Source organism: Eleutherodactylus coqui, chromosome 5 (assembly GCF_035609145.1).
Source record: "Eleutherodactylus coqui strain aEleCoq1 chromosome 5, aEleCoq1.hap1, whole genome shotgun sequence".
NCBI lineage: Eukaryota > Metazoa > Chordata > Amphibia > Anura > Eleutherodactylidae > Eleutherodactylus > Eleutherodactylus coqui.
In genome coordinates, this window is record NC_089841.1 from 91,901,749 (window position 1) to 91,911,614 (window position 9,866).

The 9,866-nt window shown below is 47.3% G+C and overlaps 1 long non-coding RNA gene across 2 annotated transcripts; it reads left to right on the forward strand.

Annotated features, from left to right (window-relative positions):
• Positions 1–1,304: 1,304 nt before the first annotated feature.
• LOC136627618 (uncharacterized) lies at positions 1,305–4,250 on the forward strand. 2 transcript variants are annotated; one of them, XR_010792810.1, is made up of 4 exons: positions 1,305–1,606; positions 3,456–3,601; positions 3,817–3,915; positions 4,006–4,250. It is a non-coding gene; the product is annotated as an uncharacterized lncRNA (long non-coding RNA). The 2 variants fall into 2 exon arrangements; XR_010792809.1 differs by having other exon boundaries at positions 1,305–1,563.
• The last annotated feature ends 5,616 nt before the right edge of the window (positions 4,251–9,866 follow it).

The window sequence follows — 9,866 nt, forward strand, 5'->3', positions numbered from 1 at the left end:
ATAAGACATTGTCTTATTTTTGGGGAAACACGGTAATTACTAGTAGTCAGTAATAGAGCTGATCATGGTCTGCTAGAACCCTGCAGCTCTGCTGTGACAGAAGGCACCCAGTGGTCACGTGATCGCCCAGTCAGGTAGAGGAAGAAACACTTCCACTTCTTAGTACATAGCGCTTATTGAGCGCTATGTACCCAGGAAAGGAGAAGGCAGAAGTGGTTAAAAAACCACTTCTCCCTTCTCCTCTGGGTTCTCAGCTGTGACTAACAGCTGACAACCTGACCTACTCCTGCTTGATTGCAGAAGCAGAGGCTTTAATCCTGTGCCGTATTTTCACTATCAGCTGGGATTAAAGCGCAGGACTATGCGCCTTATATTTACCGCTCTGGGTCCTTAAGGAGTTAAAGTTTCGGTGGCAGTTTCCTCAATCAATCGTTCTCAGAAGGCTTGATCTGCTCTCTCTGCTTCTCAGGGTTCTACTTGGATGCCTGCGTGTAGAGATAAGGCGTAGTCTCGCAAAGACTCATTAGTTTCTTGTTAAAGAACTGCGTCTTCAGCATTGACAGTGGGGGGCTCAAATATATTCTGCATCCGCTCAAGGATCTATTCCACCACTTTTTTCTGGGCTTGGGGCCAGGACTTAACTTGCCTCAAAGCAGCGCCGTCTAGTTGGCCAATCAGGATTTTCACTTTTTGATCAGTTGCTTTGGGATACAAGCGAAACATGGCCATCATTTTATCACAAAAGTCTCTTAGGCTGCATGTCCACGAGCAGTAAATCGCCGGCGGATCACACTGTGTGAAGCTTTGCATAGTGTTGCTATGGAAAGCACAGCCACGGCGTCCACGAGCGGAGAATCATAGCGATTCTCCACTCGCGGTATCTAAATCGCGGCATGCCACGATTCTCTGCGGTGAGCCTATCTGTCAGATAGACTCACCACTGAGACCTGTCAGCGCCTCCCCCTCGTCAGAGTATTGCTGGCGATATTCTGCAACGGCCGTGAACAGGGGGCCTTAAAGTGTGGGCTTCCCAATGTAGCGTGGCAACCATAGAGGTAATATGGCATAGTGAGAGGCATGGCTGGAGCAGCGTCAGTAACAGGGGATTGGCTGTGGCAGGGCGGCTCAGTATCACTAGTATCAGACATGGCTGCAGCTATTTCTCTGTATACTATCTGTATTCTGAGCACACAATGTTCACTTACATATAAACAGTCTGTGCACTCACCAATATCACAGAGTTTCCACATTTACTGTATGGTGATGTCTCCTGTAGTGGTATCTACTGTAGGGGGTGCATATTAGTAGTTTACACTGCGGTTATTCCTGCTGCCGATTCCAGCCAATGAGGTGGCTGGAATCGGCACCATGTGACCTCCCATTGTGCACGAGCAGTACAGTTCAGCTGCCGTGCACGATGAGAGCTGTGCCCGCGCCTCACGTGACCGGTGACGTCACCGGTACTTGAATTTGCCCGCAAATTCCGAGCCTACAGAGGAAGCTGATGGTTGGAGCCTTTTATACTACTTTCAACGTGGGAGAGGAAGATTTCTGCGCTGTGTGGTGAGTACCTACCTGAGATTAATGTGCTGTGCTGCTACGTGTGGTGAGTACCTACCTGAGATTAATGCGCTGTGCGCTACGTGTGGTGAGTACCTACCTGAGATTAATGCGCTGTGTGATGAGTACCTACCTGAGATTAATACGCTGTGCGCTACGTGTGGTGAGTACCTACCTGAGATTAATGCGCTGTGTGCTGAGTACCTACCTGAGATTAATGCGCTGTGTGCTGAGTACCTACCTGAGATTAATGCGCTGTGTGCTGAGTACCTACCTGAGATTAATGCGCTGTGTGCTGAGTACCTACCTGAGATTAATGCGCTGTGTGCTGAGTACCTACCTGAGATTAATGCGCTGTGCGCTACGTGTGGTGAGTACCTACCTGAGATTAATGCGCTGTGCGCTACGTGTGGTGAGTACCTACCTGAGATTAATGCGCTGTGCGCTACGTGTGGTGCGTACCTACCTGAGATTAATGCGCTGTGCGCTACGTGTGGTGAGTACCTACCTGAGATTAATGCGCTGTGCGCTACGTGTGGTGAGTACCTACCTGAGATTAATGCGCTGTGCGCTACGTGTGGTGAGTACCTACCTGAGATTAATGCGCTGTGTGCTGAGTACCTACCTGAGATTAATGCGCTGTGTGATGAGTACCTACCTGAGATTAATGCGCTGTGCGCTACGTGTGGTGAGTACCTACCTGAGATTAATGCGCTGTGTGCTGAGTACCTACCTGAGATTAATGCGCTGTGTGATGAGTACCTACCTGAGATTAATGCGCTGTGCGCTACGTGTGGTGAGTACCTACCTGAGATTAATGCGCTGTGTGGTGAGTACCTACCTGAGATTTAGGCGCTGTGCTGCTATGTGTGGTGAGTACCTACCTGAGATTAATGCGCTGTGTGGTGAGTACCTACCTGAGATTAATGCGCTGTGTGGTGAGTACCTACCTGAGATTAATGCGCTGTGCGCTACGTGTGGTGAGTACCTACCTGAGATTAATGCGCTGTGTGGTGAGTACCTACCTGAGATTAATGCGCTGTGTGCTGAGTACCTACCTGAGATTAATGCGCTGTGTGCTGAGTACCTACCTGAGATTAATGCGCTGTGTGCTGAGTACCTACCTGAGATTAATGCGCTGTGTGCTGAGTACCTACCTGAGATTAATGCGCTGTGTGCTGAGTACCTACCTGAGATTAATGCGCTGTGGTGAGTACCTACCTGAGATTAATGCGCTGTGTGGTGAGTACCTACCTGAGATTAATGCGCTGTGTGGTGAGTACCTACCTGAGATTAATGCGCTGTGTGCTGAGTACCTACCTGAGATTAATGCGCTGTGTGCTGAGTACCTACCTGAGATTAATGCGCTGTGTGCTGAGTACCTACCTGAGATTAATGCGCTGTGCGCTACGTGTGGTGAGTACCTACCTGAGATTAATGCGCTGTGTGGTGAGTACCTACCTGAGATTTAGGCGCTGTGCTGCTATGTGTGGTGAGTACCTACCTGAGATTAATGCGCTGTGTGGTGAGTACCTACCTGAGATTAATGCGCTGTGTGGTGAGTACCTACCTGAGATTAATGCGCTGTGCGCTACGTGTGGTGAGTACCTACCTGAGATTAATGCGCTGTGTGGTGAGTACCTACCTGAGATTTAGGCGCTGTGCTGCTATGTGTGGTGAGTACCTACCTGAGATTAATGCGCTGTGTGGTGAGTACCTACCTGAGATTTATGTGCTGTGCGCTACATGTGGTGAGTACCTACCTGAGATTAATGCGCTGTGTGCTACGTGTGGTGAGTACCTACCTGAGATTAATGCGCTGTGCGCTACGTGTGGTGAGTACGTCACCTGAGATTTGCGAGACGCCACCTGACGCAACCTGTCTTTTTTTGCAGATTTGTGCGCTACGTGGGGAGACGCGGCCACCCGAGATTTGTGCGCTTTTTTTTGCAAACTTACGTGTGGAGATGATCCTGACGCTTGGACGCGTTTTGAGAAGAATTTCGCTTCGCTTGCACACAAGCTGACATAACTCGTCGAGGTAAGCTGCTGCATCTGCTAAAATTTTCATTGCGTGCATCTGCTCATACGTGCTTATTTTGCAGGTTTTCGTGTGTACGTGTATATATAATATATGATTCTTCTGACCAGGTTGGGGGAGTAGTGGTCAATGTAAGTGGGTAGAGCGGATCTAGGGATCAGTAATACTGGTGTGATGTGACTGTTAACCTGCTGATTTTTCGTTATTTCCTGCAGATCTGACGTCCTTGAGAATGGGAAGGCTGGCGGACAGTGAAGAGACCCTCCACGTTCAGCAATCTTGAAACCCTTCGTTTTATGGACTACTTTTTGCCGGTGACTCACCTTTTTTTTTTTTTTTGGTATTTTTGGATAGACTAAGCTTTTATTTATTTTCTTGCAAACTTTTTTCCTTCTTCTTTACAGGTGAGCTGATAAGTTATTTCTAGATTACCACACTGCGTTTGCTCACAATCGTTGTTGAAGCAGCAGAGAGACTGACGGTCCTAGATGTTGGCTCAGTAGGACGCTTTCAAGATGGGCATGTTTGCAAATCGAAGTGATTCTTACATTGTTTTTTCTGTGCCTTGTTGTACTTCGTTTAAGTGGTAACAATGGGCAGTTAGAAGTTGTGTATATTAATTAAAATTAAGAATATTGACAGTTTTGAAGACATTGTAATTTTTTAACATTTGCAAATGTTATATCTCATATGTGCAAGCATACTCTACAAATCCTTGCCAACATATATTTCCATCTGTTCACTTTATTCTGGACGCACATTTGCAAAAACATCTTTTGTTTGGAACCATTTTGGAGACATTCAAGTTGAACCTCATTTTTCCTCATTTTGCTAAATCCTTTTTCCTCCACCGAGCCAAGATTGCAAAGGCTCGTGGGTGTCAGAATACATACCCCCTAAAATGGCCCTATTTTACAAAGTACACCCCTTAATGTGTTCACTGAGTGGTGTGAGGAGTATTTAGATCACACATTTTCAGGAATTAATGGAATTATGATTAAAAAAAATTATAATAAGGCTTTATTTCGGCTAATGTGCTATTCTAAATTTTTTTCCACCAAGAATCATCATTTTCATGTGCACTGACACCCCAAAATGGATACCCCTGTTTGTATTGTTTTCAGAAATGTACCCATTGTGGCCCTAATGTTATGTTAGTATGCACAAATGGGGCCCAAAATGTAATCAGTACTATGTGGCTTTCTGAACAGACTGTTATGATCGTGTGGGCAGATTGAGCAGACTGCTAACACCATCGTGACCAAAGGAGTAGTAGTCTAGTAGTATACATGCACACAGGAAACACAGGAGATTCACATGGAATCCATGCAACTAACCCTGTGCTAAAGAGGGGGGGGGGGGTGTCGACAGTGGCCCAACCTAAGCATATACATCCCCAAATAAGAGGGCGGCCCAGCGGTCTTCGGAACTGGGCCATAGCTGATCCTAGGAGCCACAGAACAGGACACACGCATGGCATATAACAGAGACAGAACAGAATACACAGAGATAGAAAACACTGCATACAGAAGCCAAAAATGCAACCACTACTAACAGGCTGATTATAAAGAACAGGTATTACTTGACATTGTAGACAAAACGTGAAGCTAGCGGGCGAACTTCTAAGCTCCTGGTTATACCGCTAGTCCCTACACTAACCATGAGTCCAGGAGACCCGGACAATACTGCCCACTTGGCCTGTAGCAGCAGCCACAATGCATACTCGAGTATAGCTGATCCCAGTGTTAGCCGAGGTACCTAATATTACCCCTTGCCTTATACTCAAGTCAATAATTGACCCCAGGTTTTTGGGGTAAAAGTTGGTACCTTGGCTTATACTCAGGTCGGCTTAGACTGAAGTATATCTGATTACATACAAAAACCTAATGAAATAAGAGCAATCGTTGCATGCAAAGCATTAACCCTTTCCAATCCACTTATTTTTTCTCACCCATTCTCCCCAGCTCCAAATAAATTGGTTCTGGGGAGAATGGGTGAGAAAAAATACACTTTCCCTGCACCCTCCTGAGCTGACAGAGTTCAGGAGGGTGCAGGGAGGGACCTGCTTACCTGTCCGGCGTCTTCAGTACTCTCCTTCTGCCTCCCGGTTCGGCGATCATGTGACTGCTGGGGTCAGGTAACACCGGCGGTCACATGATCGCCGGACAGAATCTATGCATTACATAGTGCTAAGTAATGTGTAAAGGAGAAGGCAGAAAGGATTAAAATCCCTTTCTGCCTTCTCCTTGGGGGTCTTCGATGAGGACCAGTGCAGGAGTGCATCTGCACCCGATGTGCCTGACGATCGGTTGCAGATCCACTCCTGCACTGCAGTGTCGGGCCTGCCCCGACATTGGAGGGAAATTATGATGTCGGGGCAGGCCCGACATTGGACTGGAAAGGGTTAACAGTGGGAATCTGTTGTCTGACCCATCCCCTCTGTGGCTGCGGGAGGCCAACTGTCATTAGCAACAGTCTTCAGCAGTAGATGGTGTGGGCTCAGATCTGTAGGATGTAGATGCAAGTCCATTCCAGAAAGCTGCTTCCTAACATATACATACATTCACGTGCTGCGGTGGCAAGGGGTTAAAAGGGTTCCCTGGGACTCCAGTACTGATGATCTATGCGCAGTGAAGTGGTGATCTGCCTCCCAGAATCCCTGCCAATCAGCTGATGACGAGTGCGCACCGCTGCCACTTCAGTCTATGCCAGACGCAGCACCGTACATTTCCGGCTGTACACGCATTTCAATACGCAATCCTATGCAGAAGGCCGTGGTTTGTCTACGCGAAATCACGCGCAGAAAACAAACCGCGCCATGCTCTATGTCGAGGGTTAATTTGTTCAAACAGACTGGTCAGTTATGTTGTCGGTTCCAAATTGACCTAAGCAGGAGGAGCGCTCCTTTGAGAGACCATGCACAGACCTATACACACAGTATATGGTTTGAAACAAGTGACTCTATTTTATTGTCTGTATCTCTTGGCTTTTATAGCCAGCCCCTCTCGCAGGACGGGACGTGTGGCTAAACAGGGAATAACCTCATGATACATACATTCATCTGATAAAAACACATGACTTCTATATCTTACAATGACATAATTATTCAATAAACTTTAGACGTGTGATATATGACTCAGACAAACACATCTTTAAGAAATTGCTGATTTCATATGACTTTTAGACATTTAACTTTAGACAGAGAGAGATGAAAACTCTTTGCGGTTAGGCCCTGTCTTGCTACATCCCGAGACATCTGGCCTTAGAACTTCCTGATTCCACTTAGATCAGACGTAGACCTTCAGTGTAGACAGAAACCACAGGTTACTTCCTCAAAATCAGTCATGACTTCTGTTACACATACAATATATTGCTAAAATATTCTTTTTGCTAAAATAGATTGATAAGCATATATACGGTACTCATTTTTGATAAGCGACATATATTAATTTCTTTACAGCCCCTCTTGGCCCTTATCATTCCCCCATTTTGGACATCAGGAAGTCACACACAGGAATGACAATTATGGGGAATTCTGAGGCTGAGTTGATCCAGAGGAAGGCGAAAACCCTTTTAGGAAAAAGCCAATTATCCTTGTATAAAAGGGAAAAATTCCTTCCTGACCCCAAATATGGCGATCGGAACAAGTCCCAAGATCACAGCCGACATCTGACTTTTTAAAATGTATTATTGTTTTCATGAATCTAAACAAATCTTTTATCATTTGTGTGAAACATAAAGTGTATGTTTGACCGCATCACAATGGAACAATATTCATATACATTAAGAAAGGTATTCTCCTGAATGACATTGCTCTCCTCCACATCACTATCGTTATGCACTATTGAATATATATCGCGAAGTGTCTTTACTGGGGTGGGGATAGACAGTAAGCAAGTCCGTAAAATATCTTCCCCACTCCGCAGGTTGGGCATGCACATGTGGGAAATATTCAGTACGTCTTTTGCAAAGTATTCCCACATGTTGGGGTGTCCTTCCGCCCAAACAGTCCATCTTCTTATTACATCGACAGTTGATGAAGAATTGTCCCGAAAAGAGAGTAGTCCAAGAAAACAAAGGGTAAATAATACACCTATCCAGACTATCAATGCTGGTGTCCAGGTTGCCATCCTCCTCCCCCACCCTGGGTTGGGCTTACTCTCCACCCCCCTCGTGGTGCTGAGGCGTTGGAACTTTCTTGCAGTGTGAGGCATGGATCCAAGTGGGTTTGCCTTCTAGCTTGACCGAGGTGGGAGTGGTTAACAGCACTTGGTATGGTCCGTCAAAGCGAGGTTCCAAAGTCTTTCTGACGTGTCTCTTTACCACCACCCAATCTCCGGGATTCAGAGAGTGGGATCCTTCCAAACTATCAGGGTCTGGAATAGAAGAGAAGACTAGGTTGTGTGTTATTTTTAGCTTTTGGCATAAATCCTGCACAAAGGAAGTAACTTTATCATGACCCAGGGATAGAGCTTGGGGGTGATACAGTCCTAACCTGGGCACGGAGCCAAAGAGAATCTCATAAGGAGACAGTCCTGTTTTCCTATTTGGTGTGGTCCGTACTGAGTAGAGGGCCAGAGGTAGGCACTCGGGCCAAGGTTTTCCTGTTTCAACCATGGCTTTCTGTATCTTAAGTTTGAGGGTGCCATTGAGTCTTTCTACTTTTCCGGAGCTCTGCGGATGATAGGGGGTGTGAAACGCCTGCTCTACTCCTAAGGCGGACATGACTTCCTTCATTACCTCACCAGTGAAGTGAGTACCACGGTCGCTCTCAATGGTCTCTGGTACCCCAAATCTGCACACTAACTCTGACACAAGTTTTTTTGCAGTGGCCTGGGCAGTGGCCTTCGTGACCGGGTAGGCCTCGGGCCACGCGGAAAAGAGGTCAATGCATACCAGGACATACTCATACCTTCCTGATCTGGGCAGCTGGATGTAATCTATCTGTAGTCTCTGGAAGGGGTACAAAGGTCGCGGAGTGCACTTCCGAGGGGTCTTTACTACTTGACCGGGGTTGTGTAGTGCACAGATTTCACAAGCCTTGACGTATGCCTTTGCCATCCTGTCAAATCCCGGAGCGTACCACATTTTCTCCACCAGGGCTACCATGGCATTACGAGAAGCGTGCACCTTTCCATGAGCCAAAAGGGCCATACTAGGATAGGCAGCCGCAGGTAAACACATACGGAAACCCATCATCCAACCTTCATTTCCTTTTACTGCCCCTGCACTTGCCCAGCGCTCCTGCTCTTGCCCTGAGGGGAGTAGGTCCACCTCCTTCTGTGGTGGGACAGAGAGGGTCTGGTCCTTGGCAGGGGGATCAGGATCCTCCGCTGGGCAGGACCTGGTCTGAACTCTGCACACGGGTGCCCTCCAGTCCAGCAGGGCTGCAGCCTTTGCTGCTCCGTCTGCCTTCTCGTTGCCTCTGCTTTCCAAGGAGTCCCCTCGGGTGTGTGCCTTTACCTTTATTATGGCTACCTGCTTCGGGAGCATGATAGCTGACATTAAATTACTTACTGCCTCACCATTCTTTATCGGTCTGCCTTGAGCTGTTAGGAAGCTCCGCGCGCGCCAAATCGGCCCATAGTCATGCGCAACGCCAAACGCGTACCTGGAGTCCGTGTAGATATTAGCAGTGACTCCCCGGGCTAACTTGCAGGCCTCGGTCAGAGCGCACAGCTCCGCTTCCTGTGCTGACATATGTGGGGGCATGGCGCGGCCTATCAGTACTTCATTCATTGATACTACAGCAAACCCTGTCACAAATCTGCCCATCTCATTCTGGTATCGTGATCCATCCACAAACATTTCAAGGTGGGGGTTCAGGAGAGGCTTATCTGTGACATGAGCAAATCCAGCTGTCTCCTGCTCCATCAGAGCAGCACAGTCATGCTGGTGCTCGGTGTCAAAAGCTTCCTCTTCGCCTAGGGAATTGACAAAAAGTTGATCCCCTGTGCTTACTCCCCCTTTTGAATCAGTGTCACCTAATGGCAGTAAGGTGGCCGGATTCAAAGTTGTGCAACGTTGAAATGAGACATTGGATGAAGAGTGTACTGCAAGTTCCATTTTGACCTGTCTAGCAAGAGAAAGATGTCTACGGCTCACCTGTGTCAGAATTCCATGTACGTCATGGGGCGTGAGGACCACAAGAGGGTAGTCTAGGACCACCTCAGAAGCTTTCTCAAGTAGTGCTTGTACAGCCAGAACTGCTCTTACACAGGAGGGCGAACCCCTGGCTACTGCATCAAGATGTGCACTGTAGTAT